Here is a 27,975-nt window from a genome sequence, read left to right on the forward strand (position 1 = left end):
TGGCCTTGCTCTATACACTGGCCGCGGCCTCCCTCAATGCAAACTAGTTGGCATGTGACTGCATGTATGCAAGTCACAGTGACTGAAGACTTGTGTAACGGGTCTGGGAGGTGGAACCACTGAGCAACTATACAAAGGGGCAGTCCTTGTAAGGAAGCGGGTGACACCCAGGGAAGGCGGGCAGGCAGTCACGGCTAGTGACGGAGACAGTCTCTGGGTAAGAGGGCAGGAGGTCACGGCAAGTGACGGGGACAGTCTCTTGACAGGCGGGTAGTCACGGCAAGTGACGGGGACAGTCTCTTGACAGGCGGGTGGTCACGGCAAGTGATGGCTAAGCCTCCAGGTAGGCTAACAGGCAGGTAGCAGGTGGACGCTCCCAGGTGAGCGGGCAAGAGTCTCTGGACGGGCAGGTGGTCACAGCATGTGATGGCAGAGCCTCCAGGTAGGCTAGCAAGCAGGTAGCAGGTGAGCGCTCCCAGGTGAGCGGGTAAGAGTCTCTGGACGGGCAGGTGGTCACAGCACGTGATGGCAGAGCCTCCAGGAAGGCTAGCGGGAAGGTAGCAGGTGAGCGCTCATAGGTGAGCGGGCAGACGGATCCATAGACAGACTGGCAGGGCTGGTAGGCCGACTGTCGGACCGCAGGAATGTCAGCAGATAGACACGTATCAGGCAAGTATCAAACAGGAAACTGGCAGGTAACTGGCAGGAATCTGGTAACGGGACCTGAGGGCTGAAGCAGAGTGATAGGCTATGCAACAACATTGCTCGGGCACCTCCATTATGGAGGAGGTGCCTTATATATGGAGAGGTCCTCCGGCCATTGGCCGGGGACTCCTTAGGACGGCGCGCGCGGCCCCTTTAAGAGAGGAGGAGCGCGCGCGCGCGCCCTAAGCGCGGTGGCCGGGAAGGAGCGCACGCTGCCAGCAGAGCGGGAGGAAGACGCCGGGCACGGAGCGGAGAGGTGAGGGGAACAGCGTCCCTGCCTAGCAGGAGGCAGGGACGCCGACGCTACAACTTGTACCTAAGGTTGGACAACGATTTTAAAGGCCAACTTCACACAGACATTAAACGGCTGTATTTTAGAATCCATATTACAACTAAAAAATCAGCAGCAATGATTGCAATCATTTTCAGGAAGAAACTGAGTATTATCTGACAGAATTGCAGGGGTGCCAATACTTTTAGCCACCACTGTAATTGTTCAAATGCACCTTATGTCTAAGTGCAAATATAGTGATGAGTAAAGAGGAAGAACAAACACTGACAGAGCATTAATGTGTTGTAGCAGGACGAAGACCCTGGCTAGAACTGTCACTCAACATGGAGCACCCACCCCTCCCCCAAGCAACAAGAAAGCACAGAACTGCAGAGCTGTGAGCTGCTCTGGAGAAAACATGAGAGTACCCCTTTAAGGAATAAGATTTCCATTTGCTAACAGCAAACAGAGATCTTGTAAAACAGCAATAAATAAAAACAAATACAATTAGGGAGTTACAGTTTGTTTCATTAGAGTTTACAATGAATACGTTTTTTAGTGACAAAGGGGACCCTCCATTCATGTTATGGCCCATTAGAATAGTGTGAGACCCCTCTAGTCAGAAGTGGGATTTCAAGCAATGAAGATTCCAGTCAGTGCAAGAAATATGATAATGACTGACACCTAGCTCCCTGCAGTTAGGCAGCGGGGAGCCGGCTGTCAGTCAGCATGAAATTGGCAGTCACGCCCTGTCAACAGAGCAGAGCGGAAGCAGTAGAATTTCCTGCAGAAGCGGTCTGTGTCTGCAGAGATCGGCGCAACTACTTACCTGTTAGTTCTTAGGCCTGTACTAAAAAAATTTTTAAAAATAGTCCTGGATATCCCCTTTAATGAATTGGCACAACGTACACCAGCGAGCCCTTCATTAAAAACTTTAATGCACAAAGTCAGTCTTAATACATCAACTACAAAATCAACCTATTGTAGAAGATTTGGAGCTCTGTTTCAGAGCACCCCCTGCTGTAGGGATAGTCTTGTAGATTAAATTAATCTTGAAGCTAGAAATTATATGGAAGTAAAAGGCGAAAATTCACTTTAGGGTAAGGAGAGTAGAAAAAGGTAGAATAGAGCAGTCCACTAACAGGTCCTGCTCCATATGAGTTACCTGAGGGCGCTGTCCTTCAGTCACATTTGCAGAAATTCCCAGAGTTTTCACTAAGGTTTCTAGAGAAATGTGCTCACCAGGGGAATCTTGTACAAAGTGAAGCAAAACTTCTTCTCCTCCTTGTAAAAAAAAGAAAAAAAGAAAAAAGGGGGATAGAGCAAGTTAAACAGTTTAATTTCAGCAAAAAAATAAAAAAATAGCAGTGATGGATATCTCCTATTAAAACATACTGAGCTGTAGTTTCATAATAGTTGGGGAGCCACACGCTGTGGACCCCCAGCTCTATAGATTTATGACAGGCTTTACCCTTCTTCCTCACTATCTTCGCCTGATAAGCTCCATCCTGCCATCTTGTGGTTGTTTTAGATAAATTCTTACAATTCTAATTTGTGAACAATTCATATAAAATCCTTTTACTTTTAGTGACAATCAACATCCCCCCACTCTGCAGGAGATCTCCACTGAAGCTTCCTTGCACCCCATCTGCATTTGCCTGTAAAATGTAAGTTAGTTGAAATAAAGTCTAACTTAGGTAAACACTATCATCCGTCAAGAAAAACGTATTATTATTATAGCGCCATTCATTCCATGGAGCTTTACATGTGAAAGGGATATACATAGCACAAACAATTACAGTAAATTTTGAACAATGCAAGCCGGCGGCTGGTACAGGAGGAGCGAGGACTCTGCCCGCGAGGGCTCACAATGTACAGGGATTTATACTCTAGGGCACATATCTCAAACTCTGGTCAGCAGGGCGACTGTATTTAGCCCACAACGCCAGGCAGGCCACCCACCCGGCATCGCACTTTCAACTGTATCAGCATCCTGGATGCTGACAATATTGAAAGCAATGATGGAAGGAGTTTCAGCCGACGCTCCCTCTCCCATCATTCTCCCTCTACATCTGACGTTTCAGCGCAGCGGGCGCGATGATGTCATTACAACGCACCCACTGTTCCAAGCAGTGCAAAGGATCAGAAGATGCACTGCAGAGACTGGAGCAGGGGGAAGTCGAATGAGGAGAAGGGAGTATTTTTTTTTGTTTAATGTGGGGCCTATTATACTCTACAGAGGATCATGTGGGGCCAGCTATGCAGGGCCCATTACTCCGTACAGAGCGCTATGCGGGGCCCATTACTCTGTGTGAGCAATCATACTGTGATGGGGTCACCATAATATGGAGGAATTCACTGTGGAGGTATCTTACTGTGTTTGGGAGTGGGGGGGCACTTGTTTGCATTAGACTTTATGATCTGTATTATTCAAGGTTTTTAACCTTTGTTATTACATATTTAAATTAGCCATATGCTTTCTACAGCTCTTACATAACATATTACAAATATTTTATTCTAAGATCTATTACTTAAAATTGACTTTGTTTGTAGGACAACTACTTTAAGGCTGGTTTCACACGTCTGTCCGTATATTTCCGGTAGTGGAGATATCCACGTCCCGTGTGTGTCACACGTGTGGCAACCGTGTGCCGCATCAAGAGCACACGTACCGGCGCTTGGGAATCAGTGTACAGTTAGTGCTATTCCCAAATGCAGGGTGCTGAACACTGCCCTCATTATTGTCCCCCGCAGGCACTGTGATCGACACCAGCAGGGACACAATGGAGAGTAGTATTCTGCTCCCGAAGTGTCCACCTGTAAAAATAAGAATAAAATCCAAAATCCTTATACTCACTTGTCCTAAATGTCCCTGGCTGTAATCCATACGACCGCTGAGGCCGAGGAGAATGAGCGGCTGTCATGAGCGGGCCCCGGAGCTCAGGAGCGATGTCCGTCACTCACTAAGCACAGCTCCAGGACCCGCTCATTCTCCCCGACTCCTCTGCTGATGAGTCGCATGGATTACAACATACACGGGAACACTTAGGACAGGTGAGTATAAGGATTTTTTATTTTATTCTTATTTTTACAGGTGGACACTGCGGGAGCAGACCCTACTAGTCTCATCATTGTCCCTGCTGGTGCTGATCGCAGCGCCGGCAGGAAACCATGAAGAGTACAGCATTCAGCATCCGGCGCTCGGGAACAGGGCTAACTGTACACTGTTTCCCAAGCGCCGGTACATGTCACAATGATGGCATCCGTGTTAGGCACGTGTTTACGGGTTTATATGATCCGTGCTTTCGTTCAAAAAACTGACATGTCAGCTTGTGGAGCACACAGACGCATGGTTCATGGAAACACACTGACATGTGCACAGACCCATAGATTTGAATGGGTCTACATGTGCCAGTGTTTCCGGTACGTGTGGAAACTCATCACACGTACCGGAAATACTGATGTGTGAAAGAGCCCCAAGTCTGTTTCCATATGACAAGGTTCATTGTTATATTTGAGAAGGAAAAACTTCCTCAATTGGACCTTTTTTTTTTTTTTTAAATAAAGATCAAGGTTGGCCTGGGATGTGAAGCTGTTCATTTTGACCTGTGACTGTAATGATATGGTAATGAGCCTGTATTATTTTTACATTATCTACTCTACCTTGGTACACTATTTGCACTCTAATCATGTTTAGCTTTACTTGTTAAGTGTGCGCTGTGTACTCATCGTCTAATCTGTTTCTAACCCTCTGCTAACACCCTGTATCCTGAGCAAATTCTTCTGCAGAATTGCTTATCCTATTTAATAGTGTGAGCGCTTGGGGATATGGACACCTTATGGCTGCGTGCCCACTATGCGTTTTTCAAGGGTTTTTGACGCTGAATTTCCGCAGCAAAAACGCTTAAAAACCGCTTGGTAATACGTGCCCCATGGTCCCCAAGGATAATCCGCATGTGCTCTGCACATGCTGCAGAAATTTCCGCTGTGGATTATCATTGCGGAAAAATACGCAGCATGTCCATTAATTTTGTGGACACGCAGCGTAATCGCCGCCATTGACTTGCATTGAAACGCATAATATCCGTGTTAGTACATTTGTACACATGGATATTATGAGTTTCAATGTGCGGATGGTACCCAGGTCTGGAGGAGAGGAGACTCTCATCCAGACCCAGGTACCATAGAACCTGTTAAAAAAAAGAATTTAAAATAAAAAATAAAGATTACACTCACCTTCTGATGTCCTCCTGGTGTTTTCTCGGCTCCGTCTGGTCTGCTGTATGGGTCGTGGTGTTGTGAAGGACCTGCCATGACGTCATTGAGTCATGTGACCTGACACGACTCAATGACGCCACCGCAGGTCCTTCACACCACCGCGAGCCGCCCAAGACACCGGACGGAGCTGAGAAAACACCGGGAGAACATCGGAAGGCAAGTATAAAAAATTTTATTTACCATTTTTATTCTTTTTTTTTAACTAACTTGGTCACACTACTATAAATCCATGCCGGTTGCATGGATTTATATAGTGTGAACAAGTTGTCAAGCACTTTCCAAGTGAAGCTAAAAATCGCTTGGAAGAGCTCTTGATAACCCGCATGCAGAAATGCATGCAAAAACGCTTGACATATATATATTTTCTGCATAAGTATATTCTCACCTTGGTGACAATATCTCAAACCTTTTTCCCCAAGAGCTGCAGGAACTATAGAAAGAGTATTATACCTACAATGAGAAATAAACATAAGTGAACCCTCAGTATATTGCATAGAAAAAGATTCCCTAATATAGTGCTCCTTAGCAGAAGGTTATGTGGCCACGGGTATTTAAAAAAAAGATTTATTTATATGTATGTGTTTTTTTTGTTGTTCTTTTAAATAGCATAAAACACATGGCTTTAAAAGGGTACCTGTCACCAGGACTGTCATCACTGCAATGATTAGGAACTTCAGTTTGAATCGCTTTTGCCAGTGAATAATTCCCCCCTTATTCATGTTTTTTTGGGACTAATTTATTGGATATGACCATACACATCTGCGTGCTTTTAAATAAAATAGTACTTTTATACGAAGATTCGAATTCTGGATTTCCCCTTTTCCTGTACTTTATATTTGGAAAACTTGGGGACAAGTTTCCTTTAAACGAAAACTACGAATTAGCCCACCTCTGCTTAGGCTAGGACACAAGGTTGTCTAATATAACCATCGGTCGTAGCCGAACTTTATGGACTTTTCAGACACCGACCTCTTGAATCCCAGCTCCTTGTAGCTCTGCTTGGATTCATCCAGTTATAATTCTGAAATAAAGCAGAGATTTGTAGTTCCACAACATCAAAAGCCAGAAAACTACAGAGAATAAAAGGCAGCCGAGTGCTGTTGAGTTTACAAGGCGTGATGTTCATTAACAAGATAAGGGAATGGCAATCAGGGTTGTGCAAAAAGCCATAAAACTATTGCGCAAAACCTGGAGTAATTCAAGGACGACTTATATCATATGCCCACCACAGGCTGAAGCTCCTCCTTGTATGCATCATGTCATGACATTGCATAATTAGCTACTTCTCAATAAAATATGTTATTAACCATTCCTTCTTTTATTAAGGGGGATAACAATAACATCACAGGATTGTGGGAAATCTTATTTTCTGATCATTTTATTTCATGTACAGTCTGCAAGACATAGGTGCTGTTTATGCAGATTCCCCTTAAAACAATGCAGTATCTTATGTTCTGTGGGCAAAACTACTGTGTGCATTCTTACAGCACTTAAGGGGTTATCTAGGACTATTTTTTTTTTTTCAGCAATCACACCCCTTCAAAAAAGCAGCCTGGAAGAAAAGCTGCTCTGTTGATGTGGAGCAGCTGATTCGCCGGCAGGCACAGTGGCGTGTAAAAGTTTGGGCACCCCTGGTCAAAATTACTGTTATTGTGAACAGTTAAGCAAGAGATATCTAATATATATATAATCGTCTTATCCCGTCAGTCTGTCTGTCTTTCTGTCCAGGAAATCCCGCGTAGCTGATTGGTCCGGCCGCGGCCAATCAGCGACGCAGGATTTCACAAAAAGATGGCGGCCGTTACCGGCTCATCTGCCGGACGGAAGTCAGCGGCGATGTAGCCGGGAGATGAGCGGCGCTAGCCGCTCATCTCCCCGCTGCTGGCAGCACAAGTACCCCGATGGGCGGCGCCGCTAACCTCCATGCGGCTACCGTCGGGAGATCAGCGGCTTGGGCCGCTGATCTCCCGACGGCAAGTGTGAAGGGAGGGACGGTGCCGCTGCCCGGTCCTCAGTAATATGGTTTGCTGATTGGTCGCGACCAATCAGCGATATTGGCATCAAATTTAAACACCGTTTTGCTAATTGGACGCGGTCGCGACTAATCAGCGATTTTAGCGCCAAATTTAAACAAGCTATCTCGTCCTCACTAGTGTTGAGCCACCCCCGTAGTGTTCGAGTTCGGTTTGGTTCGTCGAACACCCGTGTGTTCGCCGAACTGTTCGTCGAACTGTTCGTCGAACACCTTCGAACACTGTTAAAACCAATGGCAGGCAAACAAAAACACATAGAAACACATAGAAAACACCTTCAAAGGTGTCCAAAAGCTGACAAACTGCTCAGAAGACACAACTAACACATGGAAAAGTGACAAGTACATATAGTCATGCGAAAAGAAAAGAGGTGGAGGAGTAAAAGGAGGGGGAGACACAGATATAGGCATGTCATGCCCTTCTAAAATCCAAAAAGTGAGAAGCCGACACGGCCAGTCCGCTCCTGCCCGTGCCACCTCCGTGTCGCCGGGTTTGTGCCAGAGCCGCGGTGAACCCTGACGGCCAGCCCCCCTCTCCCAATACTGGTGCCTGTCCGCTGGTGGGTCGAGAGAGCCCCCCTGTGGTGGAGGCAGCTCTAAGCTTTTTAATTTAAATTGTCTCTCTAATTTGAATGAATACACTTTAAATCCATTTACAAGGATCTATTGGAGGGCAAGTCTCATGCCAGCAGCCGCGTAATTCCAGCTCCAGTAGCGTCCACTAAAGCTGCTGCAGTTAAAAAGCTTTTATAAGGATCGAGCTCGGCTGTCCACCGCAAGGCATCCTAGTGCCAGTCCCAGCCCCTATGCCTTGGGGTGCCTCCTGATGCTCTTCACTAAGTATCCCGTGGTCCCGAAGCATTTCCTTTGAAAAAATTAAGTGTCCAAACTACAGGTGGTGTAGCTTGCTTAACAGCCGGGATAATCCGCTGACTAGCAGACACTGCTACTAGGCACAAAGTATTTCCTGGGCTAGATGCAGTTAAAAATTTGTAAGTAGATACTCTCGTTGGATGCTGAGAAAGCATTCCATAGAGTCTCCTGGCAAGCCATATATGATTCTTTTAAAAAGCTTGGGGTAGGGGTCTAGGGGACCCTTTTATAGCCAAAATCACGGCCCTGTATCACAATACGTCACCTAGGCTGAAGATAAATGGAACTGTAGCACCGAGGGCTCGGTTGCTACAGACGTATTGCACCTCACCCAGAGGTGTGATATCTCACTCTCAGATAAGGATGGAGTGTGGATCAGGACCCGACACCTGCATGCATTACACCACATTGCCGTGGGGCAGGGCGACCAATATGCCCCTGAGATGGGCACGACAGTCCCTGTCCCTGGCTGGAGTGGGGGGGAGGGAACACTGAGGAAGGGGAACCCTGCAGTGCAGGAGCAGGGAGGAAGCAGTTCCTGGGTGCATTGAGAAGGGAGTATAAAAGGTGGGCACCATCTTAGTTCAGTGCAGAGAAGTCTGAGCAGAAGTGGCAGGGAGCAGGGGCTCTGCATGAGCTCTGCTCCGGAGGCGGGCCTAGTAACAGAGGCCCAGGCCTGCAAGAGGGAGAAGGAAGGAAGAGGAGCGGAGAAGGAAGGAAGAGAAGCGGAGAAGGCTCCAGGAACGAGGAATGAAGGGATCCCAGGGGTGCGGACGGGCGAGTCGCCACCGCACGCCCGAATCCACCTGCGTGGAGGGGTCAGGCCAAAGGGGGAGACCGGTCCCCGAACTAGTGGAGGCAGGAAACGACCCTCAGCTAGAAACCGGAGGCTCTGACATTTTATGTGGCGCAGCCCCTTGCTCCACCCGCTAGGAAGGCACCACATAGGGTCAGGGAAACTGGCGCCAAGTTTACCAAGAGGAGGCCCGAGGCAGCCGGACAGAAGTGTTGGTAAGAAAGGCCAGACAAAGGACACACAAAGGGGGTCCTGTGAAGCACTCCAAAGTTATCTGGGAGTTGTCTGAGCCCCTCACCTGGTGAGCACAGTACGACGTGGGCAGCCGTTACCTGCAGACGTGGTCTGGATAATAAGAACTGTGAGTAAAGGCCCTGAACTGCATCACTGACTCCGTGTCATTACTGCTGCTGCCCTGCACCATCACCCCCATTCTCCGCATACACTGCCCTGAGGCTATACTCCTCCCGTGGGGAGTTAAGCTACGCTCTGCTGCACCCACAACACCAGCCTTAGCGGTCTGCCCTGTAGCGGCGGTTCACTCTGACCGCAATCCACGGGTGGCGTAGTCGGACATTTAAACATCAAAACCACATAAATAGTTCCACCACTGGTTTGACCGCCCTGAGCCACGGAACCGGGTCGCCGCCACGAAGACTACAACCACCAGCATCCACCGAAAAGGGTCCGGCTCCGGGTGTCCCAAGGCCCAGGGGGTGCGTCAGAACATTTTCATCACCTTTCACAATCACCAATGGGACAAGGCAGGGATGTCCTCTGTCCCCTCTCTTATACATCCTAGTGACGGAGCACCTGCTCTCATCAATTCGCCATAACCCCAATATTAGGTGGATTGAGGTGGGAGGCACCGAGTACAAGTGCTCTCTATTTGCTGATGATGTCCTAGTATATATCACTCAATCACATATATCCATCCCTGCTGTTATGGCTGAAATAGATCACTTTGTTACATGGTAAAATTTTAAAATCAATGCAGCGAAGTCTGAGGCCCTCGATGTCTCCCTCCCTAAATCCATATAGGATTCCATCCAGTCCAACTTTCCCTTTGCCTGGCCCTCACAGGGTATCAAATACTTAGGAATTCCTATTCATAGAGACCTCTCCCATCTATGTTATCTTCATTTTGGGCCCTTTATTGAACAATTCCATACAGACCACGGTTGGCAAGTTAGAACTGTAAGATTCACTACGTGAACCACTGGTGTTTTGTGGAAAAGCACATGTACACCACGTTCCAAATTATTATGCAAAAAGTGTTTAGGAGTGATAAGGGAAGAATTTGTTTGTCAGTTAAACTCATTGATGGTGATGTGTGTCAGGGCTCTTTATATCACTGTAAGCAATTGCAGACACCTGTGCTAATTAGTTTGGCAGGTGTGTCCAATGAAAGGCAAGACTACTTAAGAAGGCTCTCTCACATTATTAAGCAGCCTACATTTTCTGCCAAAATGGGAAAGAAAAAGGATGTGTCGGCTGCTGAGAAGCAACAAATTGTGGAGTGTATAGGTCAAGGCATGACTACAATCAACATTGTGCGATGATCAGGATGAAGTGTCTTGGCAATCAAGAAGCATGTAGCTGATTCACAGTACACACGTGTGCGTGCTGATAAGGGCAAATTGAGGACTCTTTCCTACAGGCAATTACGTCAGGTTGAAAGAGCAGCGGCAAAAAAGCCTTGTCATAGCAGCAGACAAATTTTTGAAGCTGCTTGTGCCTCCAACGTCCCCCGAACAACAAGATGCAGGGTCCTTCAGAGGTTTGCAGCTGTGCATACGCCATCCTGTCGACCTCCTCTATCCACTTCACACAAGCAGAAACGGCTCCAGTGGGCCAAACATTACATGAAGACTGATTTCAAAACTGTTTTGTTCACGGATGAGTGCCGTGCAGCGCTCGATGGTCCAGATGAATGGAGTGGAGGATGGCTGGTTGATGGACACCCCACGCAAACACGGCTACAGCGCCAACAAGGAGGAGGTGGAGTAATGTTTTGGGCTGGAATCATGGGGAGAGAGATTGTCGGCCCCTTTAGGATCCCTGAAGGCGCTAAAGATGAACTCCATAATGTATGTGGATTTTCTCAAACAGCACTTCCTGCCATGGTTCAAGAAGAAGAACCGTGTATTTCACAGCAAGATCATTTTTCTGCATGATAATGCACCATCTCATGCTGCACATAAAACATCTGCATCTCTGGCTGATATGGGCATAAAAGGGGACAAACTTATGGTGTGACCCCCATGCTCCCCTGACCTCTACCCCATTCAGAACCTTTGGAGCATCATTAAAAGGAGTGTCTATGATGGCGGGAGGCAGTTCACATCTAAGCAACAGCTCTGGGAGGGTATTCTGTCCTCATGCAAAACAATTGAAGCAGAAACCATCCAAAACCTGACAAATTCAATGGACGAGAGAGTTCAGAAGCTCCTTTCGAACAAGGGGTCCTATGTGAAAATGTAACATCACCTAGAATAAAGTTTTGAGTTGAAAACTGTTTGATTTCAGTTTCTAACAACCTGCTAATGCTTATAATTTCAAAAATGACCATTTTTTTGGTCTTTATTAAAATGAAAAGGTTGATCGAAAAGTTTGGGGGATCTAAGAGTGTGGCAACCCAGTAGTCATGATTACTTCGAATTCTGACAATATGAGGGTCATGCTGCAGGTAGTGCAGCAAGAAGGCACTTATGTGTCTTGCGCATCTCGGAGCCCCAAAATTATTTTCCGGGCTAGATGCAGCTAAAAATTATTTTTAATTTTAAGTCTGGTGAAGCTTATTATAGATGGCCTAATAGGATCAGTGCTGCACACTGCTACAAAGCCCAAATTATTTTCCAGTCAAGATACAGATAAACATGATTAGTAATTTGAAAGCTTAAAACGGTTGGTAGGGTGATTTTAACCAATCATCAAGCTTTTACTCTCCCCAGGATGACACAGGGGTAGAAAAGTCGTTTCGGATCCATGATTTGTTCATCTTTATGAACGTGAGTCTGTCTACATTATCAGTGGAGAGCCGCGTGCGCTTATCTGTCAGCACACCACCAGCAGCGCTGAACACACGTTCAGACAGAACGCTGGCTGCGGGGCATGACAAGATCTCCAAGGCGTAAGTGGCTAGCTCCGGCCATTTATCCAGATTGGAAGCCCAAAAAGAGCAAGGGTCCAGTGACACAGTCGTGGCTTCAATGTTTACTTGGAGATACTCCTGTACCATCGTCTCTAGGCGTTGACTATGTGTCAGACTTCTTGTCTCCTGTGGCCTTGCAAAGGATGGGCTAAAAAAGTGGTGAAATGATTCCGCAAAATTGATGTTACCAGCAGATACTGTGGTTCTGTTACGGTTTGAGTGCTGAACACTTGACGGTCCCACGGTTGGCAAGTTGGAACTGTGAGATTCACTACGTGCACCACTGGTATTTTGCGGAAAAGCACATGTAAGATTCTGCAACAGTCTCTGCTGATACTCCTGCATGCGTGCATCCCTTTCTATGGCAGGAATAATTTCTGCAAATTTACTTTTGTACCGGGGATCTAACAGTGTGGCAACCCAGTAGTCAGGATTACTTCTAATTCTCACAATTCGAGGGTCATGTTGCAGGTAGTGCAGCAAGAAGGCACTCATGTGTGTTGCGCATCCAGGAGCACCAAGTCCCTGTTGTGTTGGTGGCGAGGTAACAATCATGCTTCCTTCCTCTGTCCTCTCCCCCCAACCTTGCACAACAGAAATGTGATCAAGGTCTCCCTCATCTGATGAGTCTTCCATCAGTTCGTCCTCCACTTCTTCCTGGGCTCCTGCACCTTCCTCACTAGTTTGGCTGCTACCATGCGCCCTGGTAAAATCATCTCCCCCACCCTCACATGCCTGCCGCCCTGGTGCTGCCGACCGTCTGGACCTTGCAGATGTTAGCCCTTCCGCATACAACTCCTCCTCCTCTACTTCCTCCACCTCCTCTTGTGCCACCACCTGACTCCGAATTCTGTTTAACATGTGCTCCAGCATGTAAATCACCGGAATAGTCATGCTGATAATGGCATCGTCAGCACTAAACATCTTCGTCGCCATTTCAAAACTGTGCAGAAGGGTGCATAGGTCCCTGATCTGAGACCACTCCTCCAGCGTGATTTGCCCCACCTCTGAATCTCGTTGGCCCAGGCTATACGTCAGAATGAATTGCACCAGAGCTTGTCGGTGCTGCCACAGTCGCTGCAACATGTGCAGAGTTGAATTCCACCGGGTAGGCACATCGCATTTTAGCCGGTGAAGTGGCAGGCCCAACGACTTCTGTAGAGATGTAAGTCGCTGAGCTGCGGGATGCGAACGGCGGAAGTGAGCACACAGCGACCGTGCCCTCTGCAGAAGGCCATCTAGTCTGGGATAGTGGGCTAAAAATTGCTGGACAACCAGGTTCAACACGTGAGCCATACAAGGCACGTGTGTGACATTGCCCCGGCGAAGGGCCGCACCCAGGTTTGCAGCATTGTCGCACACGGCCTTCCCTGGTTTCAGGTCCAGTGGAGACAACCATTCATGAAATTGGTTCTCCAGAGCTGACCACAACTCCTCAGCTGTGTGACTCACATTTCCCAGACATTTCAATGTAAAAACCGCCTGATGACGTTGAGCCCTACTGCCAGCATAGTAAGGAGGTGTGCAGGATCCCTTCTGCGCAGTTAGAAAGCTTGTGGCATGACCAGACAGGCTTTGGGTGCAGGTGGAAGACCGAGAGGAGGTTGAGGAGGCAGAAGCAGTGGAGGAAAAATGACATAAAGAGGATTGACGCACAACTCGTGGGGACGGCAAGACTTGGACAGCAGCCCCTTGTCCTGCTGTCACCATAGTTACCCAGTGCCCAGTCAGCGACATGTAACGCCCCTGTCCATGCCTACTCGTCCAAGTGTCTGTGGTGAAATGCACCCTGTCACACACAGAGTTTCTCAAAGAAGCGGTGATGTTGTGTGCGACATGCTGGTGGAGCGCAGGCACACCTTTCTTTGAGAAGTAGTGCCGACTGGGCATCTGGTACTGGGGCACTGCGACGGACATAAGGTCTCGAAAATCCTCTGTGTCCACCAGGCGGAAAGGCAGCATTTCTGTAGCCAAGAGCTTGCAGATGGTGAAATTCAACCTCTTAGCTTTCTCATGGCTAGGAGGAAATGGTCTTTTACTTGTCCACATCTGAGGGACCGAGGCCTGGCTATTGTGCTTAGACGGGGTTGATAAGGGTGTCCCCGGCAAACTGCCGGTCTGTGAGGAAGATGCAGGCGGCATGTTAGGTTGCCTTGATCCAAAGGTGGTGCTATCGATGTCGGACAGCGCTCAAAACCAGCTGGTGTTCCCACCTCCAAAGAAAATGATGACCTGCCAATCACGCTGGCTGTTGCGGGTAAAGAGGTGGCAGGTCTGCGCCCCAAAACAGGTGTGACTGCTGTCCCCCCAGTCACAGAGGATGAAGAGGCCGCGGATGCACAAGATATGGCAGACGGTGGTTGGCCCGGCCGGCTAGGCCGCATTGTAGCACACTGAGCTTCCCACTGCAACTTATGCTTCATGTCCATGTGCCGGTTCATGCATGAAGTACTCAAACTATGTATTTTTTGGCCTCTACTTAGCTTTTGCTGACAAATGTTACAGATAACACGAGTTGGGTCATCTTTATCGATCTGAAAAAATGCCCAGGCTATGCAAGGCTTAGCACCCATGCGACCTGAAGAGCCACCACGACTTGTGGTGAGAGGCAGAGTTGTGTTTGAGGATGCAGTTGTTGACGTGCTTCCAGTACTACGTCTCTGTCCAGGAAGGCGCAACCTGACCTCGTCGTCACTAGCATCTTCCTCCACCTCCTCTGCTGACCTCATCTCTTGGCTGACTGTGGGTTGACAGTAAGTGGGATCTCCGACCTCATCATCATCACCCCGTGCGTTATCACACCCGTCGTCCTCAGAGCCAACCTGTTCCTGCCCTGACAAAAAACTAAAGTTGTCGCTCCAATCAGGTATTTGAGTCTTATCATCGTCTTCCTCATTGTCTCCACCAACAGGAGTTACAGTTTGGGAATGAGGGTCTACATTATGGTCAGAACCTTCTGCGTCTGGTCCTGGATCCGACTCATAAAGATTCTGGGCATCAGTGCAGATCATTTCCTCGTCTGGATTCACAGAAGTGCTGGAGTCGACCTCTGATTCCCAGGCTATAGTATGAGTAAACAGCTCTGCAGACTCAACCATCTGTTCTACCTCATACTCAGACGGGCAGCTGGAGATTTGGGAGCTGTGAGGAAGCAAGTGCGATTTGGGTGACACCTTTGAGGACTGGAGTATTTGTGATGTTGAAGTTGATGTGGAGGAGAGCCCACTTAAAGGAGCACTTGATATCCATTGAAGCACCTGCTGTTTTTGTGCCTCATCTGGAATTTGTAGCGATTGGCGTGGCCGTAAGAAAGGGATCTTATCACATTGTCCGCTAAAAGAAGTAGACATTTTAGTTTGGCTGGAAGATGGTCTTTCTTCTGCACCTACCCCACGGACACAACCTTTTTTCCCCTTCCCAACACGCCTATTCCCCTTTCCACCAGCAGCAGGCCTTTTTCCACTCATTTTGGTGGTTAACTAATTCACAACTCTGGAGTTGTTTGCACAAAAAAACAATGGATGGTAACCGAGCAGAGCTGAGTGGCCAAACTGTGGTATTAGGCCAAAACTATTGGCTGGGTTAGATGCAGAAAAAAATTATTTTTAATTTGCAACCTGATGGAGGTCAGTATAGATGGACTAATAGACCAAGTCCCACACACTGCTAGAAGCCCAAATATTTTTTCAGAGCTAGATGCAGAAATTTTTATTCAATTTGCAACCTGATGGAGGTCAGTATAGATGGACTAATAGACCAAGTCCCACACACCGCTAGTGTTATGTTCTGCTACCAAAGCTAAGGAAAGAGAGGAGATCTGTCCCTACTATAGGACTCAGCTGAATCCCTACGATGTAACAGGGAACCTGATCCTGCGATCAGACCTGCTAAAGTCCTAATCTAGTCTGTACGAAGACCTATAGATGTGGGGAGGGAATCCCTACAAGTACTAAGGACTGGGAGGAATATGGGACACCTCCTAACAGAAATAGTAGCAGACAGAAGAACAAACAAAATAGATAGAACATAGAGGTCCGTAGACCAAGCAAACTAACAGAGTAGACACAGAGCACAGGCTAGCTAGAAAGTAGATATACAATGAAGTCCAGCAAAGCCAGAAGGGCGGAGCAGGATTAAATAGGCCAACAAGGTCATGTGACCAGCAAAGGAAAAAAAACCTAACAGCAAGGTTCTAACAGTACCCCCCCTTCTAAGAGGATCCTCCGGATCCCCTAGGACCAGGCTTATCAGGAAATCTCCTGTGAAACGCTCTGATAAGTCTGGACGCGGAAACATCATCTGACCTCACCCAAGAGTTATCCTCGGGTCCGAAACCTTTCCAGGCCACAAGATACTGCAAACTACCTCTATACCGTCTAGAGTCAAGGATGCGAGAAATTTCATATTCCCCGTCCTCCACCACCGGAGGAACAGAGGCAGAGGCGTCACCATCCGACACAACAGCTTTTTTTAACAGAGAGACATGAAAGACCGGATTAATTCTCCAGGAGGTAGGAACCTCCAACCTAACAGCAGATTGGTTGACAACCTGAAGCACCTTAAAGGGCCCTACAAACTTGGGACCCAATTTCTTAGAAGGAATCCTTAACCGCAGATTCCTAGAGGACAACCAAACCATGTCACCAACAGCGAACAAAACCTCCTGTCGTTTCCTATCAAAGTAGTCTTTAGATTTTCTGTTGGCCTCCTGAAGATTACCACGTACATCCGTCCAAACTCTTTCCAAATCACCGGAAAAATTCTCCTCCTCAGGCACGGCAGATCCCAACTTGGAGAACGACCCAAACGACGGATGTCTCCCAGAACAACAAAAAAAAAGGCGAACAACCAGCAGAAGAAGATGTATGATTGTTCAGAGCAAATTCGGCAAGTGGCAGAAACTCAGACCACCCCTCTTGATTGTCTGCCACAAAACAACGCAAGAACTGCTCAACATCCTGGTTTTTCTTGAGAGCGAGGTGCCACCGATCCAATCTCCATCGGTTCACCACTGTTAGTACACACATTATCATAACCAGAAACTGACATAGCAGAGGATTTGCTCTCATTAACCCTAGCACGCAGTCTTCTATCCACCCGTATAGCTAATTGCATAGCCTGTTGCAAATCCTCAGGTGTAGGATAAGCAATTAGCAGGTCTTTAACCCTTTCACTGAGCCCAGCAAGAAATAGACTTTTCAGAGCAGAATCGTTCCACCCTGTTTGAGTGGACCAACGACGAAAATGTGTACAATATTTTTCCATATTACCTGATCCTTGTTTTAAACGTTTCAACTCAGTCTCAGCTGATGCCACACGGTCAGGATCATCATATAATAGTCCTAAAGCAGAAAAAAAACTATCCACTGATCTGAAGCATGTATCACTAGGTTGCAAAGAAAAGGCCCACTCCTGAGGCTCTTTGCGCAAAAGTGACATTATGAACCCTACGCGCTGGGATTCATCCCCAGAGGACTTGGGTCTCAAACGAAAATACAATAAGCAAGCATTTTTAAATGAAAAAAATTCTCGATGTTCACCAAAAAATAAATCCGGCAAACATACCTTAGGCTCCAAGAAATATGCTCCAGGACAGTTACTCACGTGCTGACGGAGCTCGGCCACTTCCAGAGAGAGTCCCTGCAGGTGTTTAGCCAAATCCTGAACCGACACCATGATGGAACAAAAAAAAATCTTTCCTTAGAGAATTTACAGGCTGGACTTACTGTTATGTTCTGCTACCAAAGCTAAGGAAAGAGAGGAGATCTGTCCCTACTATAGGACTCAGCTGAATCCCTACGATGTAACAGGGAACCTGATCCTGCGATCAGACCTGCTAAAGTCCTAATCTAGTCTGTACGAAGACCTATAGATGTGGGGAGGGAATCCCTACAAGTACTAAGGACTGGGAGGAATATGGGACACCTCCTAACAGAAATAGTAGCAGACAGAAGAACAAACAAAATAGATAGAACATAGAGGTCCGTAGACCAAGCAAACTAACAGAGTAGACACAGAGCACAGGCTAGCTAGAAAGTAGATATACAATGAAGTCCAGCAAAGCCAGAAGGGCGGAGCAGGATTAAATAGGCCAACAAGGTCATGTGACCAGCAAAGGAAAAAAAACCTAACAGCAAGGTTCTAACAGCTAGAAGCACAAATATTTTTTCAGAGCTAGATGCAGAAATTTTTTTTATTCAATTTGCAACCTGATGGAGGTCAGTATAGATGGACTAATAGACCAAGTCCCACACACTGCTAGAAGCCCAAATATTTTTTCAGAGCTAGATGCAGAAAAAAATTATTTTTAATTTGCAACCTGATGGAGGTCAGTATAGATGGACTAATAGACCAAGTCCCACACACCGCTAGAAGCCCAAATATTTTTTCAGAGCTAGATGCAGAAAATTTTTTTATTCAATTTGCAACCTGATGGAGGTCAGTATAGATGGACTAATAGACCAAGTCCCACACACCGCTAGAAGCCCAAATATTTTTTCAGAGCTAGATGCAGAAATTTTTTTTATTCAATTTGCAACCTGATGGAGGTCAGTATAGATGGACTAATAGACCAAGTCCCACACACTGCTAGAAGCCCAAATATTTTTTCAGAGCTAGATGCAGAAAAAAATTATATTCAGTTTGCAACCTGATGGAGGTCAGTATAGATGGACTAATAGAATGATGCTATGCCCAAAAGATTTTACTTCACTAGGTGCAGTAAAAAAATTGGTATTCTATACACAGGTGGTATATCTTGCAACACAGATAGGCTACTCCACTGAATAACACACTCTGCAATAGGCCAAAAAGGATTAGCTTTGCTAGATTCAGCCAAATGCTGTGAAAAAAACTTGCACAGCACTGGCACAGACCTGCCTGGCAAAAACTGATAGGAACTGATGTAACCTAGTCCTGAAAAGGACTCCAATTACAATTAGTCTTTACTCCCACAATCTATCTGTTTAAGAGCACAGACCTGCCTGATAAAAGTCGTAGGAAATGCTGTAACCTAGTCCTTAAAAGGACTGCAATCACAGCTATTCCCTACTCCCAAGCTATCTGTATATTTGTGCGAAAATTGGCTTGAAATTAACAAGGTATAGCGCACACAGCAACAGCGGTGCCGTCTAACACGCAGCTGCAGCAGTGAGAAAATGGTGGCGACGGGGAAAATGGCTTGGTCTTATAGGGCAAGGACATGTGACATACACTGCCAATCACACATGCCCTTGCTTGTGTGAAAAAAAACACTTCGCTCCGTGTGTGCGCTGCTGATAGGCTGACAGATTGCACCTCCCCACTGTAAATGCGGGAAAGAGAAAAAAAAATGAGATCCATCCCCTGCCCCTCCCCCCACCCCGCTGTACACTCAAACTGCGTATTAACATTAATTTTCATCATTACTGAGAAAAAATCCAGTTATGATTTTGGTGCACGAACAGTTATCGAACATAACCTCGAACAGCCGAATTTTTCTCAAATTGTTCGTGTTCGCCGACCGGCTCGAACACCGCCCAAAACAGCTCGAATTTGAGATTGGCGAACAGTTCGAGTAGAACAACGCTCATCTCTAGTCCTCACTAACACAGTTCGCTGATTGGTCGCGGCCGCCACCAATCACCGATATTGCCGCCAAATTTAAACACCGTTTTTCTGATTGGTCGCGGCCGGCAACAGCGACCAATCAGCGATTTTGGTGCCAAATTTAAACAACGCTCTGCTGATTGCGCCCGGTCGGCCGCATACATATTCTAGAATACCCGATGTGTTCGAATCGGGCCACCATCTAGTACATATATATATACACAAACACACACACACACAAAAACACTGGGTACGGAAAGCATTCAAACCCCTTTACATTTTTCATTTTTTTCTCATTAAAGTACACTCTGCACCCCATCTTGACTGAAAAAAAAACAGAAATGTAGAAATTTTTGTAAATTTATTGAAAAAGAAAAACTGAAATATCACATGGTCATAAGTATTCAGACCCTTTGCTCAGTATTGAGTAGAAGCACCCTTTTGAGCTAGTACAGCCATGAGTCTTCTAGGGAATGATGCAACAAGTTTTTCACACCTGGATTTGGGGAGCCTCTGCCATTCTTCCTTGAAGATCCTCTCCAGTTCTGTCAGGTTGGATGATGAACGTTGGTGGACAGCAATTTTCAGGTCTCTCCAGAGATGCTCAATTGGGTTTAGGTCAGGGTTCTGGCTGTGCTAGTCAAGAATGGTCACAGAGTTGTTCTGAAGCCACTCCTTTGTTATTTTAGCTGTGTGCTTAGGATCATTGTCTTGTTGGAAGGTGAACCTTCGGCCAAGTCTGAGGTCCAGAGCACTCTGGAAGAGGTTTGAATCCAGGATATCTCTATACTTGGCCGCATTCATGTTTCCTTCAATTGCAACCATTAATCCTGTCCCTGCAGCTGAAAAACACCCTCATAGCATGATGCTGCCACCACCATGTTTCACTGTTGGGATTGTATTGGGCAGGTGATGAGCAGTGCCTGGTTTTCTCCACACATACCGCTTAAAATTATCACCAAAAAGTTCTATCTTCGTCTCATCAGACCAGAGAATCTTATTTCTCATAGTCTGGGAGTCCTTCATGTGTTTTTGAGCAAACTCTATGCAGGCTTTCATATGTCTTTCTCTGAGGAGAGGCTTCCGTCGGTTCACTCTGCCATAAAGGCCCGACTGGTGGAGGGCTGCAGTAATAGTTGACTTTGTGGAACTTTCTCCCATCTCCCTACTGCATCTCTGGAGCTCAGCCACAGTGATATTGGGGTTCTTCTTTACCTCTCTCACCATTGCTCTTCTCCCACGATTGCTCAGTTTGGCTGGACGGCCAGGTCTAGGAAGACTTCTGTGGTCCTAAACTTCTTCCATTTAAGGATTATGGAGGCCACTGTGCTCTTAGGAACCTTGAATAATGCAGTAATTCTTTTGTAACCTTGGCCAGATCTGTGCCTTGCCACAATTCTGTCTCTGAGCTCCTTGGGCGGTTCCTTTGAGCTCATGATTCTCATTTGGTCTGACATGCACTGTGAGCTGTGACGTCTTATATAGACAGGTGTGTGCCTTTCCAAATCAAGTCCTATCAGTTTAATTAAACATCTGGACTCCAATGAAGGAGTAGAACCATCTCAAGGAGGATTACAAGGAAATGGACAGCATGTGACTTAAATATGAGTGTCTGAGCAAAGGGTCTGAATACTTATGACCATGTGATATTTCAGTTTTTCTTTTTTAATAAATTTGCAAAAATTTCTGCATTTCTGTTTTTTTTTCAGTCAAAATGGGGTGCAGAGTATACTTTAATGAAAAAAAAAAATGAACTTTTTAGATTTACCAAATGGCTGCAATGAAACAAAGAGTGAAAAATTTAAAGGGGTCTGAATACTTTCCGTATCCACTGTATGTATATATACACACACACACACACACACACACACACACACACACACACACACACACACACACACATATAATGTATTTTTTTAATTTTTATTTTTTTTGCCTAAAATAGAAAGGAAATCTGTCTTCTTAACTTTAGGCCTTTTATAAATCATTTCATCTTCAACTTGCTCAACTGTTAACTGTTCACAATAACAGTAATTTTGACCAGGGGTGCCCAAACTTTTATATGCCACAGTAGTGGTCACTGTTTTTTTTTTTGACTGTGAGCCTAAAAACTTAGTCCTGGACAACCCCTTTAAGTAAGGGGGATACAGACCAGCGTAAACAGTAAAACATATTTTGTTAACTGCCAAACAAGTTGTTATGGGCTTGTATATGAGAAGATTGTGAAAATGATCTGCAGTAGTGACTCCTAACCAGATCTTTGCTCCAACATCTGATAATCCAGAACCTATTTTTAGATAAGAGCAGCTATTTAAAATGTAAAGCTTAATAAGACAAGATCATAGAGATGTTTTTTGACATTACAGAAGCTTGATTGATGCCATTGATACTAATAGTGGAAGAATGTAAAGGAAAACTCCAGCCAATATATAATATATACCTTGAGGGGCAAAATATGGCACAGGGAGGGTGTCAGTCACAATTGGTTATTTTATATCATGCTCTGTCCAGTCAGGCCAGACAGACACAACACGGTGTATTCATTTTTACAGGAGTCTTACTTTATCACCAGGCAGCCAATAATTTTCCATGTCGGTGAATGCAAATCAGTACCTCAGCTCCCTCGCCATGTCTTGGGGTCTTTGACCAACATGTTGCCTGTAAATGCCGAACTTGCCTCTATGTACACTTACCCCCTGTGAAAAATTTACCATCTACAAATTCTTCCAGCCCCAAACTCTCCGGTCCAATCCCGATCAGACGGATTTGGTTGTCACCGAACGAATTTTGCAGCTTGGAAACTTCTTTTGCCATCCAGCGGCAAACCTGGCAGCCGAATCTTCTCAGGAAGAACAGGACGCTGGTGTGGTCTCTCCACAGCGACTGCAACTCAACTGTCTGAAGGTGCAAAATGTCAAATGTAATCCCCACAGCTGACTATCAGCAGCGTCCAGACATCTGTATATTCATCATGGTTAGACTCCCCTATGTCCACTGCATCTGAGATACACATGTAACATATACACTGGACATACATGACCTCCCATCATGACCAAGGACTGTCTCAGCACACAAAACGGGTAGATGTCCGCATGGTGACCTGTCACCAGTTTGTATGCATAGCTAATAAAAGAAGATTTTAGGATTACCACCTTTCTTCCTCCGAATGGCAGATACAGTGTCCATGCTCCGGATCACAGAACTTACAAGCAGCACAGAACGGGATCTACTCCACAGAAATCTTCAGGCAGGGTACATATCTGGGCAGTGCTACCCTACAGGCCTCCCGAGCTGCAAGGTAGGGCTTTGGGTATTAGACAAGCAGTCTTGATCTACTCAGGGCTCGTACACACAACTGTTATCAGTCAAAAAAAAAAAATATATATATAATCTATCGGATTGTATAAGGCTGACAAGTGAGAGAAAAAAAAAATTCACCATACTTTTCTGGATGAAAGTTTGGACCTATTTTTTATACTATCGCATAAACCTATCCTTAGGGAGACCTGTTAGTACACGAGTTCCTATTAAAAATAAAGCTGTTACACAAATCCCTAGGGGCAGTTGGCCCTTCTACGTATCTGTTATGCCATCCAGTCTGACTTTGGTGCCAGGACACATTACCATTTACATAAACTCTAAGCCAGTCTCTTCTTCAGTCATTAAAATCTTCCAAGACATGAAAGCAAAAAGCGGAGGGAAACCTGTAAGCCTCCTGCTGTATAGGGTGGCTAAGGCAGATAAATACCGCACAAACCAATGTCTTCTAGGACCACCCTTTAAATTTGGCGTTGCTCTGAATGTGGGCCACTATCAGTGCAATGCACCGTGGAGCTCCCTACGCTTGCACTTGGTGATGCCCTATTCTATTTATGTTCTAGTACCTGTCAGTCAATAATTCTCCACCGAGCAGCATATCATGCTCAAAAATATAAAATTAAAAATCTAGAAGTAAGGCTTTTTTTTTTTTAAAATAATTCTCACTGGTCGCCATCTTTGGCTGTTTTCAGCAGCACTCTGGTCCATGCCGGTACCACGTGACCGCATCTGTAAATCATCAGATCATACTGCATCTTCTGTGTGGAGCAGTGGATGCTTTCTCTATTTACGTCTATGAGACTCAGTATGAGGTCTCGTTAAGTGTCTCATAGGCTAAGAGCAGGTGCAGACTGCCATAGATTCTCTCATCGTGCCGATTATGCAAATCACACTCCGATCAGTGTGCTCAGATTCTCTCAGATGAGAGAATCGGAGCACAAGTGGAGAAGATGAAGAAAAAAAAAATGTCTGAATGTTCTCCATTCGGTCAGTGATCGGAAATCAGACCTCACTCAGATGTCATCCGAGTGCAGTCCAATGTTTCCCACGCACTCACTGAATTGCATGGCTGAGTGCGATGTGAATATCAGATCAAACTAGAGCATGCATAAATAATTATTGAACAGCTCGATAGACTAACATTGGTCTGGGTGTAATCCAATGTTTTGTTGGATTTTATATGGACAGATCATACGGTTGTCTGCATTAGCCCTTACACATTGAGAAAATTCAAAAAGTGACCTCCATTCCATACAGCAGAAAGTGTGGTTCAGAAGGACGCAAATGTGGTCATATCAGTGCGCTGCTGAAAACGGTAACCTGAGAATATATTACTGCGCTCATTGGACATACACACCTAACAGCTACCAATGGAAGAAATTAAAAAATTCTGAGTACTCCTTTAAATAAGAGGAAAAATAAGATTCTCCTCAATGTGCAGAATTACATTTTCATACATTTTTGATCCAAGTGACCATCTTTACCATCAGTGTGGTAATCCTGTTTAATTCTAAAAAAAACAAAAATAAATTCAAACTGCTCCTACTCGTTAAAGAGAACCTGTCAGCAGTATTTAGCCCTTTAAACTAAAGGCAGGGCTATAATGGCACAGCGAAGCTGATTAATCTGATACCTGATATGAAGGGATTCACTCAGTGGCTGCTGAATACTCACCTTGTGAAGTTTTCAGAAAATGACGTCTTGTGTGCTTCAGGGCGTAACGTGGGGGCAGGATCTTCTCCCCCCACACCCCAAGCCTCCTCTGCTTCTTGTACAGGTCACTGATTATTCAGTGACCTGACTCAGTTTTGAAATTCTGCGCCGCCATCATTGTGTGGGCGACACGTGCACAGTGAGAGCTGGTGTCTTATGTGCAGGACTTCAATAAAATGGCGCCGAGGCGGCACATGCGCAGATCGAGATTTCGCTATAGAGTTCGCTTTATTGACATTTTGGGGTAGATCCGATGTTTTAAAAAAAAACGTATTTCTGGCGTTTGGAATTTTTTTCTCGTTACACTGTTTACAGATCGGATTAATTCTTTTTTTTATATTGATAGATCGGGCGATTCTGAACTCTGCGATACCAAATATGTGTATGTGGTTTTTTTTTTAGTATTTTATTTTGAATGGGGCAAAAGGGGGGTGATTTAAACTTTTATATTGTTTTAATATTTTTAAAAACATTTTTACACTTTTTGCTTGCTTCTATAGTCTCCATAGGAGACTAGAAGCAGCAATTGTCCTTACGCCTCTGCTACATAGAGGTGATGAGCAGATCACCTCTATGTAGCAGAAATGCTCCTGTGCTATGAGCGCCAACCACCAGATGGCGCTCATAGCGATCAGTACATGACAACCACTGGGGTCTGCTGCAGACCCAGGGTTGTCATGCCCACCCATCAGTGAACCGCGATCACGTGACGGGGTCACCGATGGGTGGGGTAAGTGACGCAGTTCCGGGGCGGCGCTGTTAGGCTGCGTGCACACGATGTGTTCTTCATGCGTTTATGCTGCGGAATTTCCGCAGCGGAAACGCATCAAAAACGCATGGTAATCCGCACCCCATGGTCCCCAATGGCATTCCGCAATGTCAATGCACATGCTGCGGATTTTTCCGCAGCGTTTCTGCAGCGCAAATAAATCCGCAGCATGTTCATTAATTTTGCGGAAGCGCCGCCATTGACTTGCATTGAGACGCATAGAATCCGTGTCTGTACATTTGTACAAGCGGATTATATGCGGTTCAATGTGCGGATGGTACCCAGTTCTGGAGGAGAGGAGACTCTCATCCAGACCTGGGTACCATTGTACCTGTGAAAAAAGAATAAAATAATAAATAAAGTTTATATTCACCTGTCCGGCTGCCCCTGCAGCGCTTCTCCTTCCAGGACCTGAGATGACGTCGCGGTCATGTGACCGCAGGCTGTCTCGCGAGATGCCGGCAAGCCAGGAAGGAACCAGGAAGGAGCGCGACAGCACACGCGGCGGCATCGGAGGCAAGTATAGCTTTTATTTTTTTATTTTTACGGTCACACTATATAAATCCATGCCGTTTGCACAATCTGCATGCGTTTTTTCTGCCAGGGAGATGCAGAAATGCTGCAGAAATTTTCTGCTTCATTTCTGCATCGTGGGCACATAGCCTTAGGCTAAGTGCCCATGATGCAGAAATGCTGCAGATTTTTTCCGCATCTCCCTGGCAGGAAAAATGCATGCGGATTTTACATGCGTTTTTCCCGCCAGGTAGAAGCGTTTGTCAAGCGTTTTTGCATGCATTTCTTCATGCGGGTTTTCAAGCGCTTTTCCAAGCGATTTTAGCATCACTTGGAAAGTGCTTGACAACTTGTTCACACTATATAAATCCATGCAACCGGCATGGATTTATATAGTGTGACCAAGTAATAGTTAAAAAAAGATTAAAAGAAAAAACATTATACTTACCTTCTGATGGCCCCCGGTCTTTTCTCCGCTGCGTCCAATCTCTTGTACGTCTGGCGGTGGTGTGAAAGGACCTTTCATGGTGTCATTTAGTCATGTGACAGGTCACGCGACCGACTAAATGACGTCATGGAGGGTCCTTTCCCACCACCGAGAGCCATACAAGAGACTGGACGCAGCGGAGAAAAGACCAGGAGCCATCATAAGGTAAGTATATGTTTATTTTTTATTTTAAATTCTTTTTTTAACAGGTACTATGGTACCTGAGTCTGAAGGGGAGTCTCCTCTTCTCCAGACCCGGGTACCATCCGCACATTGAATCGCTTAATATCCGCATGTGCATATGTAGTCATGCGGATATTAAGCGATTCAATGCAAGTCATTGGCGGCAATTACGCTGCGTGTCGACAAAATTAATGGACATGCTGCGTATTTTTTCCGCAATGATAGTCAGCAGCGGAAATTTCTGCAGCATGTGCACAGCACATGTGGATCATCATTGGGGACCATTGGGCACGTATTACCAAGCGTTTAAGCGTTTTCGCTGCGGAAATTCAGCGGCAAAAATGCTTGAAAAACGCAAAGTGGGCACGCAGCCTTAAATGCCGCTGTCAGAAATTGACAGCGGCATTTAACATGTTGACAGCCGCGAGTGGATCGGGATTCCACCCGCGGCTGTTGCGGGCACATGTTAGCTGTATAAATCAGCTGACATGTGCCCGGTTCAGTGTGGGCTCAGCGCCGGAGCCAGCGCTGAACAGGAGGTGATAGCGTGGTGCGTACTATTACGCCACAGGCTTTAAAGGGGTTAAAATACACAGCGTAAAAAAAAAAAACCTCACCAAAAACCCATTGTGGGAACGTAGCCTTATGTTCACAGACTTATTGATTTGAATCCAAAACAAACATGTCCCTTATTCTTTTCATCATGGACACTCCGTCCACAAAAAGAAAAAAAAAAACTACAGATGTGTGAATAGCCCCATAGACTATAATGGGTTAACGTGAAATACGGATTGAACAGGTATGTGAAAAGCGGAGGTCTGAATGAGGCCTTAGTTGAAGGTGGGTAAGAATAGACTCCCCCGCAGACTGCTGCATGGAGCCCCATCACCTCATTGTGGAGACCACAGCAATCTGAAAGCAGCCCCAAAGTTGTACCTCACTTCTGGGTGACTGTACCCACTTTCTGGTATGTGGGTGATCAGGTGAGCCTCATAGTTAGTCTATAGGGTATATAATGTGCAGACATGTGCATAATGACTGCAGAGCATGTACAATGATCACTCACCAGCATTGCTATATAACCAGGCACTGCAGAGAGTGATGAAATCCCCTAATTCATTACCACAGCTGAGACTGCGGATCTGGGTGTGATCTAGACAGCGAGGATAAGGAAACAATGGTATTAAGACCCCAGAACAGTATGATCAGACCCCAGCTCACCTCCCCGGTCAGAGCATTCTTTACTGGGAGAGCTCCCAGCTTCACCAGGTCCACATCCCCCATATCGTACGGTGT

General features: G+C 45.9%; 1 pseudogene; it reads right to left on the bottom strand.

Moving 5' to 3' along the window:
• Positions 1-2,066: 2,066 nt before the first annotated feature.
• On the bottom strand, positions 2,067-27,963 carry LOC141193163 (prostamide/prostaglandin F synthase-like; annotated as a pseudogene).
• Positions 27,964-27,975: the final 12 nt, after the last annotated feature.

The sequence above is a fragment of the Phyllobates terribilis genome, unplaced genomic scaffold, assembly GCF_046119375.1.
Source record: "Phyllobates terribilis strain yellow unplaced genomic scaffold, ASM4611937v1 Scaffold_65__1_contigs__length_7625178, whole genome shotgun sequence".
In the NCBI taxonomy this organism is placed as follows: Eukaryota; Metazoa; Chordata; class Amphibia; order Anura; family Dendrobatidae; genus Phyllobates; species Phyllobates terribilis.